This window comes from Coenobita brevimanus, chromosome 55 (assembly GCF_032717465.1).
Source record: "Coenobita brevimanus isolate Jiangsu-jjx chromosome 55, ASM3271746v2, whole genome shotgun sequence".
NCBI lineage: Eukaryota > Metazoa > Arthropoda > Malacostraca > Decapoda > Coenobitidae > Coenobita > Coenobita brevimanus.
The window spans coordinates 60,992,175-61,015,071 of NC_137008.1; the positions used below are offsets into that span (position 1 = coordinate 60,992,175).

Here is a 22,897-nt window from a genome sequence, read left to right on the forward strand (position 1 = left end):
CGAGGACTTGCCTTTGCCTCTAGTGATTGTGTATGATCATAAAAGCCTCCACCTGCCTTTTGGGGATTCTGTCCTGCACTTGTCACAAAGCCGTCACTCTGATCCCATCGTACTTAAGTGGTTAATAGATCATAATGCTAAGGCAAGACCGCGTATCTTTTCTACCTATCATTTTGTGTACTTAAACATCCTTTATAGTAACTTGGAAACGATATACGTAGCCCAAGGGGAGACATCTCATAGTGGAAGAGTTAATTTGCGTCATATAACGAGTGAAAGCAAGTAACAGAAAACGTAATGAAGGCAGTGATATTGTTTGCAGAGGCCTTGTTTGCTCTATGCCTCCACGGTGGTTGATTCCCTGCCATCAAGGAACGTGGTGAAGTTAGCAGCGTTCATTGCACACGCTTTGTTGACTGCCTGCTGGGGAAACTTGGGTGTCTGCCTTGTCACCACGTCCATCACCAGCACGCCGCCACTGACACCAACTCACCAGCCCGCAGAGTCAATGCTATCGAAAATTAAAGGGTCGTTTGCTGAAGGTGTGTCGGTGTCTGAGATCTTTGGCGGCTATTATTAGTTGGCGCGATGAGGCGGGAGCAGCGATAGGTTGGCGAGGTGAGGGTACGAAGGTGAAGCTCGGACGCCGCCATCTTGATACACCTATAGAGCCATCCAGGGTCCGCAGTTATCAGAAAATATAATAAATTTGCAGGATGAAACAAGCTCCATATCTTCTATTACTAATAAATAAAATAATCCTGTTTCTCGTGCTCTTTTCTCTTTAAAATTCCCTCTAGTCTGGCTGTGAAGAGTATGACAGCTGTATGAATGAAGACAAAATTATCAACAACGCCACCTCAAGAACATGTAAATAAAGAACCAGAAACTCAGTGACGCCATATTTACCCCTAAATTACTAGAGGTTCCTCATATCCTAAACAAAATTATCTGGCCGTAGCAAATCTCTCTCTCTCTCTCTCTCTCTCTCTCTCTCTCTCTCTCTCTCTCTCTCTCTCTCTCTCTCTCTCTCTCTCAGCATCAGTCATTAAAGCGTCATCTAAATGTAGATTGTTTCCAACCCATTCAGTATAAGAAAGCTTTCCAATTCTGTATTAAGCCACCAAGCGATAGCAAGACTGAAATGATAAACAAAATCAGGAGGAGATTACGTCGACGAAGATGCGCGTGGTAATAATGGGAGTTTAGATCTAGCTTGAGCTGCCGTCCCATCAACAACATAAGGTATTTAAGTACAGCAGTGAAGAGTAAAGCACGATATACGAATACCAGAGCACAGAAGCAAATTAATGGGTAATCAGTCAGGAATTATGTACGAATTTTAATGCCTCGTACATACATCCACCCACAAACAGCTATTAGAGATGGCTAGGTAATTATAATAACGTGACCATCTGTATATCTGTTGTAAAATCGGCTTCCGAGAGATTGGTTGTGCTAAGCCGACTTCGTGCTTTCTTTACCCCTGCATAGTTGTTGACGCAATACACGGGTTTCTACGCCCCTGTGTAGCGTTCAACTCTCATGTGTGAGGAGGCTTCACACATACAGCTCTTCTCAATAGGGTGGAGTCAAAGGCTTTTCATCTCATTAACTCTCCTCCTCTTACTGTCTCCTTTCAGTCTCTGTCTCTTCGTCGCACTGTTGCATCTTTATCTATTTTTCTATCGCATCTTCAATGGCCTTTGCTCCACTGAACTGTCTGCTTACATCCCTCCACCTCTACGACGGGCGCGTAGCACCCTTCCAGCAACAAACTCTCATCTCTTTTCTGTCCAACTTTCTAATGCAAGAGTGAACCGTTACTTCCAGTCCTTCATCTATGGAACAGGTCATCTCTGGAACTGTTTTCCTGTCTGTATTTCCTACTGCCTATGGTCTCCAGTCTTTCAGACGCAGTGTGTCCAGGTATCTCGAAATAAATGGATCTTGAATTTGGCTCTCTGTTATTATGTTTTTCTTTTTTCATGGAGGGAACAATTTACAGGCTTCAGGCCTTTGGTTCCTTCTTCTTTGCATAAAAAATATGGTAACAACACTGACAGTTTATCCCATTGCATTCTTCCCGCTCACAGTTCATGCTGTTGAATCTGTAAACGCACCTTGTTGTACCTGGACACTCCATTAACTCTGCTGTCTAACGAAAATTTTATCCCAAATAGTATCAGCATCAACTGTCATCCTCCTCAGTGTACAACTAGCGATACAAGCGTTCCCTATCTGCGCTTCCTTTCCACTGAAAAGGATCAAAGTTGTCCCTGGAACTGTTGGAATAATAATTGCGTGTGACATCAAAGCTGAAAAAGTATGTGAGCACAGCAGTAAGGCGTGTTTGTAGACTGATCGATACTAATTATGAGATTGAAGAAAACGTAGGGAGTGATGGCAATTAAAAGTGGAGAGCAAAGAGAGAGAGAAAGATGCGACAAGCGAATGAACTGAGGAGAGGAATAAAACACAAACTGTAGTGGAGGACACAAAAACACAAGAACCATGCAGGTGCAGAAGAAATAGATAGTGAACTCCAGGTAGCCTTTCCTGCAGAATGATTTTGAGAGTCGATAGTACCCCTGTACCCCTACCAAAAGAGAACCATGTATAATGAAACCTGGATTGGCGTTTCCGTAGAGTAATTTTGATGGGTAGAACTATCCATTCCGTATTGCTCTGAAAAGGTTAGTGAAATCAGGGTACATTTTTCCGTAGAGTGATTCTGGGGCTTGGCCCTAGGACCATTTCCTGAACTCCTGTATAGATCGCTGAAGAGAGAACGGTATTGACATCAGGTACACTTTTCTATAGAGCTTTTCTGAGGGGCGGCACTAGACCATTTCCAGAGCACCTGTGGGAGACCCTTGCCCTGTACTTGTCCACGCCGGGTCCCAGGTGCGATGTATCATGCACTCCCTCTATTATTATTCACTGGGGCTGTGTTGCACCTGTTTTATTCACACCCACTGTTAGTCACCGCCGGTTTTAAGGCTGATAGGTTGTCAGAGTGCTGCCTGCATGATATTCTTGTCATATTTGTCCTTGTAAAAGCGTCGTTTCGTTTCGTTTTTCGTTTTTAAAGGCTCCAACATGCTTGCATGCGTCGGCCTTGTTCACCTAATGGCGGCTCTCCATGCTGCTTGATCTCTGGCAGCTTCCCTTTTCAGTCCCTTATCGCTGAGGTCACACTCAATGACCTCGTCCCAGGTTTTTTTCTGGCTACCTCTCGCAAATCTACTCCTAATTATAACACTTATCACTTTCCGCACCCAATTATCATCCCCCATCCACTTCACATGTCCAAACCATCTCAATCTACCTCTCCTCATCACAACACAAATACGCTGCAGTCCTATCCTACCTCTCAACTCTTCCATCGTAAACCTAGCCCTACCCCCAGGCCTTGCATTCAAGGACGCACTGCCGAATGCGACTGTGTTCTTGTGTTATTTTGTGACTGTGTTTATACTTGTATGTTGCTGTGTGACTGTGTTATTCTGTGGCTGTTTATATTTTACGTCGTATTCGTGTATTTTCTTTATTATTTCAGGAATATAATTATTCTTGCTCAGTCACTGTTAGGTTTAAAGTTTATTCGTTGTCAGTCTTGCATGCTTGATATTCGTGTCACATTGGTCGTTGTCGCAAAAGCATTTTTTTTTTTTTTACATAATTCCAGGGATGCTGTAATCCATTATCAGTTTTTAGAGTGATTGGTTGTCACTGTACTGTGCTTTAATTCTTCTGTAATCCTTTTTTTTTTTTTTTTTTTTTTTCCAGTAGTTCCAGCGATATAGTTATGGTGTTGCATGTTTCATATACTTTTGTCACCTCTGTTCGTGTCATAACATCGTCGAACCTGTGTATTGTTATTTTTTCGGCAATTCCAGGGATTTGCCGACGGATTTGATAGTGTGTTGTGAATATTGCATTGTTTATCTTTTGACAGCCAGAGGTCTCTCATAAACTGAATGTACTTGTTTGGTGATGGCAAGAGTTAAATATTAGAGGGAACGTAGTATGGAAGGGTTACTGCCCCTTTTTAATATGAATTTTCTGCTGGATTTTATAAGGTTTGCTCTGAATGTTGCGTTTTTAATCCTTTCACTACGATGACGTCTCTTGTGTTCTACTCTTGCTACCTCTGGGCGATTTAATTCAGCTGAGCGGGAACTTGTCGAACTGGATGGGTTAGATCACAGCTTTCATTAACCCGTCCCTGCCAAAGTTTTCACCTATGCCGAAAAATATTGTCTAGTGGTAGAAAGAATGAAATTAAAATGATGTTCTCGGGCTGAATGGGTTTGGGGCATCATTACCAGAGGCCTATCCTAACCAGAATGTGGCGTTAGCAAGAATGAAGTATCGAAGCCTGCATAACACTGGAGGATTCAGTGGAAGTTATTGCTAACCTTTTCTCTGCGAGAGATATCATCTAAGGCGAAAAAAATCTTTTGGAGGTGGTAGAAATAAAATGAAATACGCGATCGTACAAACGAATGTAATGACGATTGTTTTTAACATTTCCACTTCGAAAAGTCGCCTTTAAGCAGTATAAAATAGACTGTCGGTAATGAAAAGGATTTTATAAATGTTTCATCGTTGTAATTGGCTTACTGTAATGGATATTGTTGCTAAGCGCTGCACGATTATGGGTCTTCTGTGTTTAATAACATCGTCTGCTAGCAGCCACCATTCGCTTACTCAGTGTGGTGCAACCAGACTGTACTGAATGACAAGACTTTTTTTTTTTTTTTTTTTTTTTTTGGTGCTACTGTAAACTATTTATTGCGGTAGGTGATAACCGTATAACCATTTGAGTGCACTCCTTGTGGTCTAGTGGGTTCAGGTGTTGCAACCAGATGTGACCCATAAATGTTAGATTTAAAGGGCTGGTTGAGGTACATCCTGCTCACGTAGTTTCTCACGCCAAGCACTTGGCTCTCCATGCTTTAAATGCGTGAACTAAACGCCTTAGCCCGGGCTTCTACACTCCTGATTCAGGTGGAATGCACGAATGAATGAGGGAGAGATGGATGAACTAAAAGGAATCACTGAGAATGTTTCTAATTCCTTCGCAACACCGAGTCTTTCCTAAACTGAACCCAAATCGTGTGGTGGTAGCAAGCACAGAATCAAATGAAATTGCCATACTACTAGAAGGGCAAATCTATATGCAAATCACTTCGGGCAGGTAGTAGTGGCGCCAACTTTAATGATAAAATATGCTAATGACTGGGGTAAAAAGTAGAACCGAGAATTAACCGTTTTTTATAAGTCCCACGCCTCCATCCCGGCAGTCTGATATGAAGCTCATTTGGCAGCTTTCTATGTACTTTTTTATTATTTTGATTTTTTTACCTTTTTCGTGAATTTTTACTGCTTATTTTACTTCTTCCTGTTATTTTTCGTGCCTTTTTATCACTTGAGCTTTTTATACGTTTTTAGTGTCTTCGTTCGCGCTATTTTTTTTTACTTCGTTTTTGCTTTGTTGCTTTTTTCTTTCATCCACTTTGCTACTTCCAGTTTCTTAATTTCTTGCCTTTTTTTCTTGCTGTTTTTACTTCCTTTGTTGTTCTTTTATAGTTTTTTTCTTTCGTGCGCGTGCTACTCTGTTTTTAATATACTTTTTCTTTCTTGTTTTACTTTTTTTTTTTTTTTTGAGTTCTTGCGTTTTTACAGCTTGATATTTTTTCTCTTACTTTTACTGCTCTGTTTACCACGATGTTATATTTTTTATTCGTAATGTGTCACTTTTTTTTTTTACTCTTACATGCCTTTTTAGTATTTGATATATATTTATAATGACACATACTTGCTATTTAAATCTTGGTTAAAAAAAAAAAGGTATAGATAAACACAATCTTTCACATGCATGGCTACAAGATTTCCGGCAAAAGCTTTACTTACTGCTGAGTTATTGTTTTATTGTGTTTTTGTGTAGCTGTGTGTATGTGTAATGTGTAACTGTATTTATGTTAGCCTTTAATGACGTGTGCGACTGTGTTTTTGTGTTATTCTGTGACTGTGTTTATAGTCGTATGTTACTGTGTTGCTGTGTTATTCTGTGGCTGTTTATATGTTACTATATGACGCTGAGGCTGTGTTTAGTTGTGTCTGTGTTGTTCTGTGGTTGTTTATGTGTGGCTGTGTTATTCTGTGGCTGTTTAGATGTTGCTATGTGACTCTGCGGCTGTGTTTATGTGTGGCTTTGTTTTTCTGGGGCTGTTCATATGTATGGCTGTGTTATTCTGTGGCTGTTTATATGTTACTGTGTAACTGCGCCTGTGTTTATATGTGGCTCTGTTTATGTGTGGCTGTTATTCTGTGGCCATCTGTGTATTGCTCAGTGGCTGTGCGTATATGAGCCTGTGGTATTGCGTGGATCAGTTCCTACATCTTTCGACCCGTCGAAATCTTTCACAGGAATATCTCTTAGTATTCAACAGCACACAGCTCAGTCCTTCATCATCTCGTAATATCCTTGGGGTTTCTTTCCTTGGAACGTATCATGGAAAGATATTACTTCCATTGCAGAATCAGCTTCTAAGAGAATGGGCATGCCAAGCCGAATCCATACTTTCTTTACCCTTAAGTTGTCGACGTTATCCTGGGTTTTTATTCGCCCCTGTTTGGCGTACAACGCGTATGTGTGTGGGGGGTGGGGGGCTTCCTGTATTTAACTCTTCTCAACAAGGTAGAGTCAGGGCTTCTCTTCTTGTTGACTCGCCTCTTCTCACTGACTCCCTTCGACCTCTTCCTCTTCGCCAAAGTGTTGCATCTTTATTTCATTACTGTTGCTAATTCAGTTCAGCTCTTCTGAACTGTCTGCTTGCATCCCCTCTTCCATTAGGGCATAGCACACGTTTGGTGGTACACTCTAACCCCGTTTCTGTCCAGGACTCCAATGCAAGAGTTAGCCGATACTCTCAGTCAGTCCTGTGTACAAGTCAACTCTGGAACTATCTTCCTTACTTTGTACTTTCCTCTCTCTATGACTTCTCGTCTTTAAACACAATGTGTCCAGACATCTCGCAATAAGTGGATTTTGAATTTGGCTTCCTTTGGTTCTTTTTTTTTTCCTTGGGAAGAACAACTCTGTATGTTTTTAGCGCCTGGGTCTGACTTCCATGCATAACAAAAAAATTATACTTTGCGGATGTGTTCATGTGCCTGCGTCATTGTGTGGCTGTGTTTATATGTTGCCTTGCGGCTGTGCTTAGTTGGGTTTTTGTGTGTGTCTGTGTAGGTGTCTGTCTGTGTGGGTGTCTGTCTGTGTAGGTGTGTACGGTACTGCCTTTGATCGTTCTGTTCTGCCTTCGCTTGTAATTTCCTGGTGTTGTGTATCGCATCTCACAGAGTTTATGGCGTACCTCCGGCGAGGGTTATGTGTGTTTGTGTGTGTGTGTGTGTGTGTGTGTGTGTGTGAGAGAGAGAGAGAGAGAGAGAGAGAGAGAATTCCAGTAATGAGATCACTTCCTTCCCGGGCTGACCGCGACCACTGATATGGGCGTACAGCAGGGGGACGCTCAAAAGCCTAGGCCTCTGGACATGACAACGACCAGATTGGGTTGGCCTGCCGGAGGACGGTGAAGAGGGGGAGGGGGGAAGAGAGGAGGGGGAAAGAGGGGAGGGAGGAAGACAGGAGGGAAGGAAGAAAAGACCCTGGGGAATGGAGGGGGAGGGGGAGTTTGAAGTAGGTAACGCCACCGACATGTCTATTTCTTCTTTCTTTTTGTTTATATATAGAGGGTCCATATGTTGTACTTCTCTTGTCCTTTTTTTCCACATATATAAAAGGCCAAGTATATATCCCGCCACCTTTGTCAGTTCTTATACATAACAAGGGCTGCTTAGTCAACCCAGTACCTCTCCTGCATAAATACTAAAACAAAAGAACAGCTAATCAGTTGTATAAGGTATGTATAATAAAAACGTACTGGCTGCATCATTTCATCTCTACGGATAGCCTTTGCCACATCCACATCAGCCAACTGAGCTTTTCCTCTCAGCACACGAGAATTGTCAAGAGAGAGAGAGAGAGAGAGAGAGAGAGAGAGAGCACTGTGTTGGTTACCGTAACAGTGCTAGTTGACTTAATTCCTAAATATTGCGGGAACTTGTCGTCCTTTGTTTCTACGCACTTTTGTAATATTTGAAAAGCTAGTCAAGGCTAGATGATATTTAACGCACTCTGTCCGCACACATCAGGTTATATTACTCAGGCAGTCATGATTTTGTTCAACTGACGGATAATCTTGTCGTTATAAAGATAAAATCTGTATCGATTAACCTTTGGAATCTCAAAAATTTTCGCATCTGCATAAAATAATCTGGATTTGTCCTGAATAAAACTCCGACGTGACCCCATGGCAGTAAGTTAAGCCATCGGATTTATGTTCATCAGTCAGTCGTCTACGCAGAGAATAGTATTGTGTCTGTGTAAGTATTTTGTGTGATTCGACCAGCTTCCTCAAATATTTGCACTTTGTTTGACGCAGATATCCTTAAGCTGGAAGAAGAGAAGACTTATCGGGATCTTGTGACCAGTAATGATTATGCTGAGGAAACTTGTCAGAGCTGGTAATCGCTGCATAAGGACAGAGGATAAAGGTTTAGAGGAGGCAGTGACATTTTCATGGTTTCGGATGAGCTGGCTGATTCTGTTGGATAGCAAAACCTAAGATGACCCCTGTAATACCATATACCTAATTTTGCGGCTTCAGTACTTCTTTCATCGATGACTTTAAAACAAGAGTGTAACTGGGAGCAGAGAATCAAATTATGGAGTGTAATGCATTCTTGAGTGATAAATGAAATTTGTAAAACAGCATTAGCGGTGTCGTGCATGTGTTTAGGTGTTAGGGTATGGTGTGGTGTGTGGTGTGGTGTGGTGTGGTGTGTGGTGTGGTGTGGTGTGGTGTGGTGTGTGGTGTGGTGTGGTGTGGTATGGTGTGGTGTGAGGTGCCGGCTACTGGTTGGGTTGTGGGTGGGGAGTCGACCACGTGTGTACCTGCAGGCGTGTCTGCCCTCAGGCGCCTGGCGTGCCACCCTGCGTGAAGGAAGCACGTTGCTTACGTATTGTTGTAGTGATTGTGTGCGTCGGAACCAGGCATGATCTCTGTTGCTTCAGTACTGTGGCATGCTGGCCAGGTCTTATGCTTATCAGAGGTATTAAGTACGTAGAGAAACGGCAAAATTGATCACTCTCCTGCTGTCCTGTACACAATAGACCGGGTCACGCACCATCACAAGTTACCGCTGCTACTGTAAATCCATACCCTGAGCACTGAACAGTGCTAAATCTGTTAGTCACGATTCGTGTGATGATATCAGCAGGGGTGTCCTGGTCTGTGGTTTAATTGGAGCAGACTTGCTGCACAACAGCAGAGTGACCACGGCAAAGCAGCGATGTGTTGAGTTGTTGGTAATGGTGGTGGCTGGTGTTCCTCAGTCACCCGAGTCCATTGCATGGACTTTCTGTGTGTGGTGTATACAGTGTTGCGACAGTCTCGGTGGTGTTGCGTAAGGTACTGATGCCGCTAAAGGTGTTGGAGCCCTTCAGACTGGAAAAGTGAAACAAGTCCGTGATTTGCTGTGATGGTGATTGTGGTTGCTTTTATTTCCCACTAGTCACTGACAAACATTGTGCTAATCCCAGCCTGAGCCGCCGTGGTTGTGGTGGCACAGGTGTGAGCGGCTGATATAAATAACCAAGGCGCTTACTGTACATGTGCGTGCTGGGCGGGCTCCTGTAAAGTGTCACCTCGGCCTTAAGGCAGCACCCCACCCTGTCTGGCGGCTGCGGCGGTCTCACGCCATGTGGCCACTTTCCTGCCTTACCTTCGATCTGGGTCCCTCTGGCCGCGCCCATGTCTACCCACGCAAGGCCTCACCTTCATGTGCAGATTATTGCTTTTGAATGAAAATAAATAGTTCGGGCCCTCATACCTACATTATTTTACCCATTTGTTAGCACCGGTATGTCTGAGTCGCATTTATGTTTACTGTCTGGTTAAGGGAATGCAATGCATGGTAAACTCCTTCACTGCCTTCACTTTCCTAAGCAGAACAAAGCCATCATGTGGTAGGTGGAATAAAATATAAAAACATATCTTACTGAGAAGGTGAAGTCAGGGACTCCATTCACTTTCCGGCGATGAGGCTGATGATTTTTTTTTTTTTTTAATGTGTCCGACTGTCCACATAGGCTTCACAGCCTGCTTCCAAGGCCCAGTATCCCTCCAACATACTACTGTATACACATCTTCATGTCACGGCTTTGCTGCTAACACCCGCCGTCCATATTGAATACATGCTCGGGCTGTCTCATACAGGACTGGCGTGTTGGTATTTGCGGGGGTATTGTTACATGTCGGCGACTCTAATGGTAGATCAGTAAAGTCTGGTTTTATGAAATTCAAATCCTTAAACTGTTCCCTGTCCCAGCGCGGATTCGAACCTGGGTCTGGTAGGAATGCAGGCCACTTCTCTACCGATTGAGCCACCGCCTCCCCTCAAAATGGAAGGGCTTTCATTTGTTCTATCCTACAATTTTCAGCCTGGATAATAAGGTCTGGAGGGTGGTGGAGGGAAGCTTGCAAGATTCATTATGTCTCCCCGTACCCTGTGATTATTAATATCTACTCCCTGGGTTCCTCCTTCCCTCGCCACTCACCTCCACCCATTGCCGCTCCCCTCTCATCCTCATTACTGCTCATCTCCATCCTTAATTTGCATCCCTCATTTTTGCTCCCTCCGGCTTCCCTCTCTTTCTTCCTTTGTGTCGGGTGCTTTATTGTAATGTTATTGTTCCCCTCGTTCTTCCCCTGCTGGGTGGGTGGGTTCTCATCGCCCCCCTCCCCCCTCCCTCGTGTCTCCGCCCCCACTCCTTTCTTTTCTTGTCGCTGGTCGTGGCGCAGTGGAGAACTTTCCCCCAGCTGAATAAAATCGTCTGGTGTTGGCGAGAATAAAATATTGTTAATCACTACCTTTAAAAAAGTTAACACCTCGTCCTTAGCGATGTTTGCATATTGCTCTTTATTATTCACTTGTATATTATTTCTATCTTTTTATTGTCGACACCGTTTGCATAAATATGGTAGTAAAGAATATTAACGCGCCATGTTGAGAAATATATGGTTGACGAAGATCCTTGAAGATTACGAGTGCTATTGTGAGCTGGAGTATCCGGTGGTAGAATAGTGTAGTGTAGTTGTAGTGTCCCGTTGTGTAGTGTAGTGTATTTTTATGTAGTGTGTAGTATAATGTGGTAAGGTGTAGTGTAGTGTAGTGTAGTTGTGTAGTACAGCTGTGGTGTAGTGTAGTTTTACGTGGCAAAATGTTTAGTGTAGTGCAGCTTCGTCACAGTTTCCTCTATTAGGGATTGATTTTAACCCATTGTCTTCTTTTATTTTATTCTTGCTATATCCAGACGATTGTATTCTACTTAGGAAAAGTTTCTTGTATCTAAGTAGTTACGAGAACTGTATCCACCTCCTCTCTTGAGATTAATAAAATCGTCAGTAGATTGCAAGAATAAAATAAATAACGTCCAGAGGTTGAAGTGGTTAAGTGTTGTCGTGTCTCTGTTGTACTACCTAACATTCTCTGCCAGAGGTGACTGCGGCTATGTACAGGGCATTTTATGTATTCCACATCCCAGTTCTCGTGTTGCAGGGACGGCTTAGTCAGCGTTACCAGCATTTACCCTGCATCATTTTGTACGTCCCATAACCCTGGTCATACAGTGTCTGTTTTCTTACATCTCCGCATTGGCGGAGGTGTGCACTCTCTGAGTGCTTTCCAGTTTGTCTGTTAGCAGGATTACTCAAAAACTAAGAGAGATTTCAACCAAATTTGGTGGGCAGATAGCCCGTGTCCCAGGGAACAATCGATTAACTTTTGGGACCGATTCGGATCTTATTACAGATTTCGGATCCGATAAAACTTTTTGCGAAATCTTAATCAGTGATGAGAAACCCTAACCCATTATAAAGAGTTGTTTGGAAATCACGTTGCCCATTGCAGGAGAGATGCGCTTCACTGAGTGCCCCTCTAGTTCTTATTATTATCTACAACCAGTTTTGTTTACTTAGGAAAGACTTCGAACAGGATAAGTTCTGCAGATGTTGCGCCTTCATTAACCCATTCCCGACAAGAGCTATCCATTAAGCTGAGTGACATCATCTGGTAGTACCTGATTAAAATGAGGCGACGTCATTGGATTAAAGGTGTTAGCAAGCGTGAATGAGCAACCCACGTGCTGCCCATGTGCACGAGTATAGTTGTAAAGCGGAGCACACAACACAACACATGTCCGCTAAACATCACTCTTGGGGAAGATGGCTGATGTTAGCGACCCCTAGCACCTCCACCCACACACACACACTTCAAATTTGGTGCGTCTATACTAGCAGGAGGGACCACGAGCAGCAGCATTATCGTTATTGCCATCTATTTTGCTTTAGTCGCTAAATTATTATTACATTATTAGCCATCCACCATCACCACCACCACTACAACCACCACCTTCTTTTTCTCTTTCTCACCCTCACCTTTACCCTCATCATTATCATCATCATCATCATAATCATCATCATCATCATCATCATCATCAAAACCCTACTTCCTACTGATGATCTCATTGGATAGGAGTCGGAAATATTATTGAGAAATCCCAATAGTACTAGAACTGTCACCATAGTAGTCTGTTTAATGAAATGGTCCTCGCATCATTTCAGTCATCATTCAAACCTATAAATTCTCAGTAACAGATAGGCAGCCGGAGTGAGGAGAGAGAGAGAGAGAGAGAGAGAGAGAGAGAGGTGAAGCATGAAATCTGGGAAATGTGTGCCAAACATCAGGAATTCATCTTTGGACTAAATTTGAATAAGAAAAACTAGCCTACATCAGCATGAGTCTAATTCTCAACCACCATTGCAGACCTACAGTTTACTGATGACCTTATGGGCTATAATGGTCTCCCTAAGATTTGCTTGGGTGTTTTAGGCTAAGGTTACTAGTAAGAGGGATTGCCCTGTGGAGCACAGACTTAGCATTCGGTGATGAAATGGCGTGTAGGAGGGAAATATGCGTCCCGTGTAGATGCTGGGGGCGAACATCTGCCAGGCACAGCGGGGTTGACTTGTTTCTCGTGTCCCCCGCAGCGAAAAAGTGTACACAAGAAATATTCATAAGGGGAAATAGTGGTAGAGTGGATAAAGCACTGGACTGTGATCCGAAAAGCCACGAGATCAATCCCAGGGTGGGACTAGGAATCGTTTCTGAATTACAGTTTCGTTAGCACAGTTTGCCCATTTCCCTACGACAGTTTTTTCTGATCTCACACAGTACCCGTCGACATGTCAGAAAACGAGAAAACACTGTCGTTGATATTACCACACCAGTAATGAGAACTGTAGCATATACTGAGAGATGACGTTGAGTATTTTATTTAGATTACAGAAGACTTATAGTTAGGGGATACAAATAATCTTCCTTGATCACTTCACTACGAGAGAGTTCCTTTAATGAATTCGTCTAGTGATTGCAAGAGTACAGTGCTCAAGGCGTCGCTGTGTTGAAAGCATTTATCTAAACGTGGTGTTATTGGTAATGTTAGTAATAATGTGTCCTCGTGCCGGTAACGGTGTGGAGCCTGGTGTTAGTAATGGTGTGAGTTCTGGTGTTACTGCTGGTGTTAATAATGGTGTGTGTCCTGGTATTAGTGGTGGTGTTAGTAATGGTGTGTGACCTGGTGTTATTAATTGTGTGTGACCTGGTGTTATTAATGGTGTGTGACCTGGTGTTATTAATGGTGTGTGTGTGTCCTGGTGTTATGAATGGTATCTGCATTACTGTTAGCTACTAGTGATGTGTGTCTTCTGTTGTTTACAATGTCTTCAGTTGTTTACAATGATGCGTTTGTCCTGGTATAATGGTGTGTGTTTTGTTGTTGGTAATGGTATCCCCCGTGCTGGCATTAATGGTACCATATGCATTCTGTTGTGTATAATGGTTTGTTCTTTGGTGTTAATGGTGGTATGTGTCTCATGGTGTTACTACTGATGGTGTCTGTGGTGCTGGTATTATTGGTTCTCCTCCTACAGGCGCGGCGGGAGCGGCGGCAGTGAGGCCACCACAGAGGAGGGCAAGAGCGACGACAACGACGACGACGACCAAGACCACCTACACGACCACCACAAGCCCATACACTCCAGGTACCACCCCTCGTACTCTCTCTCGCTCACCCACGTTGCAGTTTTTTCTCATTCATCCTTCCCTTCTCTTCCCTTCCATTTCTTTCCCTTCAGTACGCTACCTTCTTCATTTTTATTTCATTCTGTTCCCTTCTTTTTTTCTTGTCTGCCATATACACCCTCTGTAATTTTGCTGGCAGGGCAGGGAATAATTGGCTACTTTTTTGTGGGAATTCTATAGCTACTCATTTCCACCGCCTCCATTCAGCACTCTACCTGCCTCTTCTTCCTTCTCGTTCTCTGCCGTACTCTCCCCATTTTACCTCCATATAAACCCCTTTTAGTTCTGGTAGTAAGAAATATATGGGTTCTCTGGTGTGTGTGTGTGTGTGTGTGTGTGTGTGTGTGTGTGTGTGTGTGTGTGTGTGTGTGTTTTAGCTGGGAATTGTATCACCACCCCCTCCCGCCACGTCAAGCCTCCATCATCCCTTAACCCTCTGACCACGAGCCTGGTATTTTATTCCGGGTAACGTCAGATGATGTTATCCAGCTTGGAGAACCTTATCACTTTAGAAATGTTAATATTTGCATAGAATAACGTCTTGGCCCAGAAACTGTATATTTTTATTTTCTTCCGGCTAACACCAGATTATTTATTCTTCTATGAGACATCCACTGTAGCCAGTGAATTAAGAATTCCTGCACTCCATCCTTCCATCTCGTTCTTGGTCATCCTCTCTTCGTTCTCCCATCATATACACTCTCAGTACTCATTATGACAAAAGATAAACGCTCACTTCATAGGAGGAATATGTCACCGCCCTTTTTGTACTACTTCATTCGTTTACTCTTGAACATTAGCTGAAGTAATTTCTGTTTTACTGTGGCAAATGCCAGGTGATCTTACTCAGCACTGGGAACCTCACGAGGTTTAGCGGTCAACCCCGTCAGTCAGAAAACGTACAGTATATTCCATTTTAGCGTTACTATTTCCTGGTGGTTATATTGGCTGTAGAGAGAGATTTTGTTGATTACGAGTTAGAAATTGTGTCCCTTAACCCGTCCATAGACATGCGAGAATGGTAAGCCTCTGCCAGGAACAGTATAAAATCGTCTAAAGATAGGAAGAAAAAATGTCACCAGATTGAGGAGGTTAAACAGTACTCCCCTCTCCCCTAAGTTTCTGCTCTCCCTTTCCTCATTCTTCCATCACATCTACCTCCCCTCGCCAGGTTGCAAAGGACAGATGTTTACCTTTTATCCTACGGCCTTTCCTTTACTCCTACCCACCTTCTGTCCAACCCCCCTCCCCCATCTGTCTCATTCTTGGTCTCCCTCTCCTCATTCTCCTGTCACATTCACTCCCGTTCTTCTTGGTTGCAGAATACAAATGCATGTTTTTTAAGCCTCGTCTCAGGGCGCCGTGTTCCCTGACGATTTTTGCCTGGCGTTGGGTCAGTGTCCATGCTATGTTGTCATGTATTATTGCTCGCTGGACCGGACTAACATTTGGCCTTCGCAGTCTGAAAGTGTCCATCCTGCTTCACCCTCGCCCTCACGCTCACCCTTACCCTTACCCAAAACCTCTCACCCTCACCCTTAATCTCGTCCCTGTCTTCTCCAGTCCTGTGTCACTCTTCTCTTGCCCTCATTCCCACACTCTTGCCCATAATATCCCACCCCTACTCTGTGTCACTCTTCTCTTGCCCTTATTCCCACACTCTTTCCCATAATCTCCCACCCCTACTTTCCCTCACCGTTACCCTTGCCCCTCTCCTGTCCTGTCTGACTCCTCTCTTACTTTCCATCACTCTTGCCCTGAATTTCTCCTTTTTTCTTGCTGTCACTTTGCTCCTGTACAGTCCTTTTGTCCCACTTCCCTTGTTCTCACCCCCACACTCTTGCCAGTACTCTCACTTATCTTGCCCTTACCCTTGCCTTTGTCCCGTCCTGTCCTGTCCCGTCTGCCCTTCCTGTCTGGCTGTTTCCTTGTTCTCACTCCTTCACTTTTTCCCTTACTCTCTTTGTATTGCCTTCACCTTTGCCTACTGACTCCCCTGTGTTCTTCATTTTCTTTGCTTATCTCTCTTCTTGCCTTCACTACCTCACAGTCCCATCTCTTTCTTCTTTCCTTCTCCCTCGCTTTTTCCTCTTGCCCCTACTCCCTCATCTCTCCTTGCCTTTACTCTTTCGTACCCTCACCCATGCCTGCCCCGTCTGTCTTCCTCAGTGTCCTCTTTTTTTTTTTTTTCCACTGTCCCCTCTTGCCCTTACTCTCTTGTTTTCACTGTCACATGTGTCTCTTACTATCCTTCTGTCTTCATTTTATCCTCTGCCCCTCATTCCCATTTTACTTACCCTCACATCCCAGTCATTGTCTCTCACTCACACACACTTTTCCTCTTGCTTTCTCTTTTACAGTGTTACTGTTATTACCTCCCTCCCTCCCTCCCTCATTTTGCCTTGCCTCCCTCACTTACCCTCTTTCTCTCTGGCTATCCCTTCTTCACCTGGTACCCTCTGATCATTTTTTCTTCTCCACAACTTAACCTGTAACCATCCCACCTTCTCTTCTTACTCTCTGATCATCCCTCCTTCCCCTCACTTCGCCTCTTACCCTACGACCATCTCTCCTTCACCTCATGCCATCTGATCGTCTCTTCACTTCCCTCCTTACTCGGTGATCATTCTTCTTCCACCTTCTTACCCTCTGATCATCTCCACTTCACTTCCAATCTTATGACCATCATTCCTTCAGCTACACTCTGTCCATCCCTCCTTCTCTCTTATCCTCTGACCTTTGCTTCTCCTAACCTTCCCATGTACCCTATGTCCATCCTTTCTTCCCGTGAACCTGCCGTCAGCCCCACAATCTTGGAACTCACCCAAGCCCTCTGTGGGGATGATGATACAGACTAATCGGGGATGGAGGTTTGGTTGGGGAGGATAGTGAGGCAGTATGGATGTGCTTTGACTCCTTTTACTTCCCCTTGTACCCTCTGGCCGGCCCTCCTTTCCCTCACTGCCTTCCTCCCCTCATTTCTCATGGGTATCCTCTCCTCTGCCTCACACATCTCTCTGTTCATCTCTCCTTTCCCGTATTAATCTTCCCATCACTCTTCCCTCTGCCGCCTCCCCTTATCCAGCTCTGTCTTTCTATATCCTTTTCCCCTCACTGTTTTCATCGTCCTCACTCCTTCCCACACTGCCTCTCCTTGTCTTGCATCCCTTTCCCTGTGTCGTTTTTCCCTCACTCTTACCCTTATCCTCCGGTCATCTCTCTGTTCCCTCACTGCCCTCGTCCCCTCAATTTCCTTTGTACCCCCTCGCCAGCCCTTCCACGACTCACTTCTGCCTTCCCCTCATTTTGTCTGATTACCTCTCCTCTCCTCTCACTGTCCTGTTCCCCTTCAGTATTTCAGTTCCCTATCTTCCATACCCTCATTCTTACCCGTACCTCCTCCTCTTGTCTCATCTCTCTCTCTCTCTCTCTCTCTCTCTCTCTCTCTCTCTCTCTCACCCATATCTAACTTCTCATTCCCTGTCGTTCTCCAGTTCCTCTCTCTGCCCTCTTCCCTCAGTCGTACCCTTACGTAATTTTCTCTTTCCCTCCTCTCCCCCTCCTATCCCCTCACTTTGCCTCGTTACCCTCCTGTCATTCCCCCCTTCCCCTCTCCCCCTCCCCCCCTTCCTTGGCTCAGTACAGGAAGACGCCTAAGACTTGTGTACGGCTTTTATATATATATATATATATATATATATATATATATATATATATATATATATATATATATATGTGTGTGTGTGTGTGTGTGTGGAACAAATTACATTAGTCATATTAACTATGTTATGATGACATACGGGACCGGAATTAACAAAATGAAAGCGAGATCAAGCTAAAGCTAAGTGCTTACAGAAATTCATGTATGAACATGATATGCCTACAACATTTCCAACATTATATTATATTTTCTCAATGAAATTACTTTATGGGTTATTTTGAACGTAGAAAGATTTGTTAATACGAACCATAGAGCAGCTGTTTTATATCGCACACTAGAAAACACCTGGAAACGAAAGGCATGTCTGTTCACCTTCGTTAGAGCGTAGGGTTCAATTATTGGTGGCGTAGCAAACATCATAGCACCTCCTCCTCAGCGATAAATTTTTCATATTACACGGCAACATTCTCTTGTATGTTTATTATGTCGTTTTGATATCAATACGTTTTGCATCAGTAACATACGTGGGGATATTTTGTTTCACGTGGCGAAAAAAGAGGTGTTACGACATCACCAAAGCCATTTAGAATACGAACCATAGAGTGAGGCAGTATGCAATCTTAGCTGCAGCAATTGTTCACACTGAACCTATAACACATATCCACATTATTGAGGAAGGTGTGTGTGTGTGTGTGTGTGTGTGTGTGTGTGTGTGTGTGTGTGTGTGTGTGTGTGTGTGTGTGTGTGTGGTGTTTTCAACATGGTCCCGGCGCCAGGACGGTCGCTTGTGGTGGTGAGCTCTTGAGGCGCGACCCTGGAACCACAGCCTTTCAAGGACACGCGTATGTACACCAAGGCCAGTCAGCCATCCTGCCGCGATAACCATCCTGTCTTCATGGCCATCCAACGACCTTGGCCATCCTACCCCCTTGGCCATCCTGCCACCATATCTGTCTCGCCACGAAGGCCGTCCAAACACCATTGCCATCCTGCCACTGCCCTACCATCATTCCCGCCTTTCCACCATCATGACCATTGTGCCATCGTGGCCATCCACCCTCCATAAGCGTCTTGCTATATTATCGTCTTGCTACCGTGACCATGCTGCCATCACTGCCTGCCTGCCAGCACCAGCACCAGCACACACCATGCCGCCAGCCAGCACGCTAGCAGACTAAAGCTGTAAATCCGGTAGGAGCGCAGGACTCGGGCCATCAGCTGTCCAACACATCTCTTTAAGGGCAGCGCCCCGCGGCCCCCTCCCCTCCATTACCCTCACCCTCACTCTCACCCCCACCCCGCCCCCGCTCCTACCCTGCCAACTCAGCCCCTCCACCCCACCCCATCCCACACCGCCTTACACTGGCATGAGGAGACACCTGGACACACTCGGGATAAGTTTTATATATATATATATATATATATATATATATATATATATATATATATATATATATATATATATATATATATATATATATATATATATATATATATATATATATATATATATATATATATATAATATGTAATGATGCTCAGTAAACGAATGCTACAACGATGGTGTATTTGTGTATATAGGCAATAATTTTAGGATCATTTTCACTTGGCATATTACTGAACCCTTTATGAAATACTTTCCATGTGTGTGTGTGTGTGTGTGTGTGTGTGTGTGTGTGTGTGTGTGTGTGTGTATGTGTATGTGTGTGTGTGTGTGTGTGTGTGTGTGTATGTGTGTGTGTGTGTGTGTGTGTGTGTGTGTGTGTGTGTGTGTGTGTGTGTGTGTGTGTGTGTTGAAAGCTTGGGGGATTTGAGTTAAGATAAGGGAAGAGGAATGATGACATTGTTTCAGCCAGTGGAGAGCGCTGTTTGTCGTAGTGTGCTGGTGGGGGATGGGTGTGGGTTGAGAGACTACGAGAATATTTTGTGAGGAATGTAGGATATCAGCGCGAGGACAATGTTGTCTGTTCTTTGCGAGTAAAGAGACTTGATAATTGGCTGAGGAGAATGATGAGAATGGTATGACGTGAGTGCGGCCCGATGTTCTGTGATGGTGTGGCGAGACAGGAATAAGAACTGAATATTGTGGGGGCTCTTAATAGGTAGAATGTACTAGTTGTGCAGATCAGGTGAGGGGAAAGGTGACAGGTGTGGAGTTGTAGCTGAGGTGTGTGTGTGTGAGGGTGACAGGTGTATGGAGGCAGGTGAGGGTGGCCGGTTTGGAGGCAGATGAGGATGCAGGTGTGGAGTGGAATTATATGTGACAGGTGTGGAGAACAGATGTAGGTGACAGGTTATGAGGTAGGTGTGAGTGATAGGTGTGAAGAACAGGTGAGAGTGACATGTGTGGAGGTAGATGAGTGTCATGTGTGAAGGTAGGTGAGGGTGACATATGTGGAGGTAGGTGAGGGTGACAGGTGTGGAGGTAGGTGAGGGTGACAGGTGTGGAGGTAGGTGAATGTGACAAGTGTGGAGGTAGGTAAGGGTGACAGGTGTGAAGGTAGTTGAGATAACAGGTGTGGAGGTAGTTGGGGGTGACAGGTGTGGAGCTAGGTGTGGGTGGTAGGTGTGAGAAATGTGAATAAGTGGTCAGAGTGAATCCCAATAAGTCCTAGTAAATGCTGATAACCCATGCTGAACTCCTGGCGATGTGGTGGCAGAATACACCAGCGCCTGGGTAGAGTCTCACAAAAGTAACTAGATGCATTTCGATCATGTAGCCCGTTGCTGATAGGGTCGTGGGTCAGCCCGCTACAGTATTCGTAACCCTTCGATCCGGTGACGTAATTTATCGGTACATGCTTGCTGCAGACGATTTTATTCAGCTTGGAGAAAACATGAAGGGAAAGGGTACATGAGGGCTATAGCTAACTTCTCCGGTTCGAAGATTCTCTCATAAGCTGAACAAAATAATCTGGTGATAGCAAAAATAAATAAATATATATCGTACGTTATGGAAGTGAAGAGGATGAAGTTGTTTGGACTACAGTAGCTTAGCGTCAAATCACTGCACCACGAAGGGAGTGAATTGAGACTGGCTTCTATCCATGTTATTGGCTTTGGTTCGGTACTCTTCAGTGAACACACTGGCATTACATAAAAACACCGTTTCTTTTACTGAAGCGCATACCAGTACTGCGCGAGAGTCTCAAAAGTTAAGAGAGTAATAGTGATATCCAACCAGGTGGCATTATCCACAGACATCATTGCCTTCTGTTAGCACCACCACCACCACCACCACCATCATCATCATCATCATCATCAATTTTCGATTATAATAAGAGGGTCAGTAATATCCAGAAACAAGGGGGATTAGTCATATGTTGATGCGTATAGAACGTTAGGCAAATGGACCCATACCGGACGACCAGAAATCATCGAGACATTGTGCCTTTGTCCAGGGGAAAAATGAGGGTGACAGGGACAGGTATTGAGTGAAGGTAAGAGTGACAAGTGTGGGGAGCAGATGAGGGTGAGCGGTGAGTGTCATAGTGATAAGTATGGAGTGGAGGTGCAGGTGACAGGTGAGGGAGCAAATAAGGGTGAGTGGAGGCAGGTGAGTGTTATTGATATTGATATTGATAATTCTGAGTTAGTATAAAATATAGTTACATATGTGGAGAGCAGATGTGGATGACAGGTAAAGGGAAGGTAGGCGTGGAGGGATGGGAGCAGGGGAAGGGAAGACAGTTAAAAATGGGACAGGGCGGAGCGGGGCAGCGCTGGGCCAAGAACGGAAGGTGAGAGTGAGGGGAGGCTGGTAACGGTGGATCGGGGTGTGGTAGGTAAGAATGAGATGGGGTGGGGCTAGGCGGGACCGGGGATGGCAGGTATCGACGGGTGGCAGATGATAACGGTGAGGTGGGGCGGCAGGTGAGGATGAAATGGGGCGGGGCGAGGCGGGACCAAGGACGGCAGGTGTGGACGGGGGGCGGCAGATAAAGGTGGGGCGGGGGGCGGCAGATGAAGGTGGGGCGGGGGTCGGCAGGTGAGCATAAAGACGGGTGGTGGAGGGTGGGTGGCGGCGGGGCGGGGTGGCAGGAGGCAAAGGCAGGTGGCGCCGCCCTCGCTCCTCTTTAACCTTCAAGCTGGCGTGCTCTTGTGGCCCTCACCCCGCACCACCACCCTCGAGGCATTGGGGAAGGGAGGGTAGGGGGGCGGTACGCAGGCAGGCACGCAGGCAGGCAAGAGGCACAAGTACTCAATCACTGACTCACTTTCAATCGCTGACTCACTCGCGTACTCACTCTCATCCACCGACTCATTACTCTCACTCACTCTCAGTCACAACAAAATTTTTCTCAGTCACTAATTCACCCATTCTCATTGCTGTACTTTCATTCACATTTCCGGATCACTTCCTTCCTTACTCATTTACTCACTGAAAATCAATAGCTCTGTTACCTGCACACTCAGTCGCTCAAACACACACACATACACACTCATTCCCACTGGTATATGGCACCTTCTCTTATGTTCTCAATTATTCACTCATTGTAAGTACCTCATTGATTGACTTTCATATATTTTTCCTTTCTCGCATTCACAGTCACTCAGAATCTCACATCAACTAACTCATTGGTTCACATTGTTTCTCTCTGTCACGTTCTTTGAGTCATTCAGTTACTCCCTTACTCACTAACTCACTCTGCCTTCCACCCACACACTCAGTTATTCTCACACTCAGTTGTTCTGTTTTACACTCAGTGGCTGTCACTCTCACAGACCCAGTCATTCATTCATTTTTCCACACACACACACACACACACACACACACACACACACACACACACACACACACACACACACACACACACACACACACACACACACACACACACACACACACACACACACACACACACACACACACACACACACACACACACACACACACACACACACACACATTATATGCTCTCTCACACTAATCCTATACTTCTTCGCTCTCAGTCATCTTTG

The 22,897-nt window shown here is 44.7% G+C and overlaps 1 pseudogene across 1 annotated transcript in view; it reads left to right on the top strand.

The window, feature by feature from the left end:
• The window catches only part of LOC145401345 (uncharacterized), a 116,416-nt pseudogene that overhangs the window by 24,258 nt on the left and 69,261 nt on the right, over window positions 1-22,897 (top strand). Inside the window, exon 2 of the transcript XR_013897576.1 lies at window positions 14,124-14,234. The product of XR_013897576.1 is annotated as an uncharacterized LOC145401345 (transcript). The remainder of the gene's footprint in view (window positions 1-14,123; window positions 14,235-22,897) is intronic.